This window comes from Alligator sinensis, unplaced genomic scaffold (assembly GCF_000455745.1).
Source record: "Alligator sinensis unplaced genomic scaffold, ASM45574v1 scaffold93_1, whole genome shotgun sequence".
Taxonomy (NCBI): domain Eukaryota; kingdom Metazoa; phylum Chordata; order Crocodylia; family Alligatoridae; genus Alligator; species Alligator sinensis.
Window position 1 is genome coordinate 167,856 of NW_005842243.1, and position 1,269 is coordinate 169,124.

Consider the following 1,269-nt stretch of genomic DNA (forward strand, 5'->3'; position numbering starts at 1 on the left):
GGGGGGAGGGGCACCTGGCTTGTTACGCGTATCACCATCCCTGTACTGAAAACGCTGGAGTCTGCTGGAGTGTAATTTACCAGACTTGATTACAGGGTGTGGGAGCAGCCTTGCTGCATGTGTATAGGTGCCCATACTGAGCAGTGCTGGGCTGTGGGACAACAATAGCTTGAAACACTATTTTCTCTGCTGGAGCCAGCCCACTTAACTACCTGCTAAATCATTTTTGGCTTTGGGCTAATATCATGCATAATTTGTACTCTCTCTAAGTAGGTGCCAAAGTTCTACTTAAAAGTATTTTTATGGAGTACCTGTGTTAAAGCTTGCAGCAGTTTCAAAAAAGGTAAAATGCATAATTTCTGGGTGAACTAAATCTATGGGTACTATATGCAAATTGCTACAGCTATATTTATTTCAAGGGCAGTTTTTTCAGATTTGTTCTTCACTTCCATGTGCTCAGGGAAAGCAGTGTCTGAGAATAAGGGGGGAAAGGGATGTGGGGAAAGAAGTTGGGGGGCAGAGGGCAAAGGGGTTACCTGGCCCCCATATTTATTTTCCATGCTATAGCAGTGTGAGGGAGACAAATTCAACGCAAACCTCCAATAATTAGATTCCATATCTGGAAAATTATATCAAATTTATAAATTTTCCATATATAGAATCTAATTATTGCAGGGTCATCTTATAATCAGGGTTATCTTACAGTTGAGTAAATATGGTGTTTTAGGTCATGACCAACATTCCTAATTCTTTGTTCACTGATAATTAGCTGTTTTTGATTATGTCATATCTTCTACATGACTATAGTATGTATGTGTGTATATATACACGTGTGTGTGTTTTATATATAAAATTTAAAGTTCTAGCACTGTCCCTTTCTTGTTACAGGACTGTAGACTCAATGCATGGGCCTTTTCCTTTCTTTGCATCCAATTTGATGAGCACTTCATTATTTCTGTGAGTATATCATCATACCCAAAGAGGGCATTCTAACCTTAAAAATTTGCTTAGCTCTACAAGAATTCTGTTTTAATCCCTTTTTCCCCTAGAAAATTCCTGTTGCTGACTCTAACTTTCAGGTAATCTAATTTCAGAGGAGAAAGTAATCTCAGTTCAAGTCTATTGACTAAAAACTTCATGATAGTTTTGTTAAATAAACACTATAGCATCATAGCAGATCATAACTTGCATTTTTTTAGCATATCAGGAAGCTGTTAAAGCTTCTAATATTTTCCTTTTTTGGTAAGACTCTTCATGAAAGCTATTCCT

The 1,269-nt window shown here is 37.5% G+C and overlaps 1 protein-coding gene across 2 annotated transcripts in view; it reads left to right on the forward strand.

Annotated features, from left to right (window-relative positions):
* The first annotated feature begins 321 nt into the window (after window positions 1-321).
* The window catches only part of DISC1 (DISC1 scaffold protein), a 370,273-nt gene continuing 369,325 nt past the window's right edge, over window positions 322-1,269 (forward strand). For both annotated transcript variants that reach the window (XM_025208657.1, XM_025208658.1), the window contains exons 1-2: window positions 322-343; window positions 889-957. The gene's annotated coding sequence lies outside the window, so the exon portion shown is untranslated. The remainder of the gene's footprint in view (window positions 344-888; window positions 958-1,269) is intronic.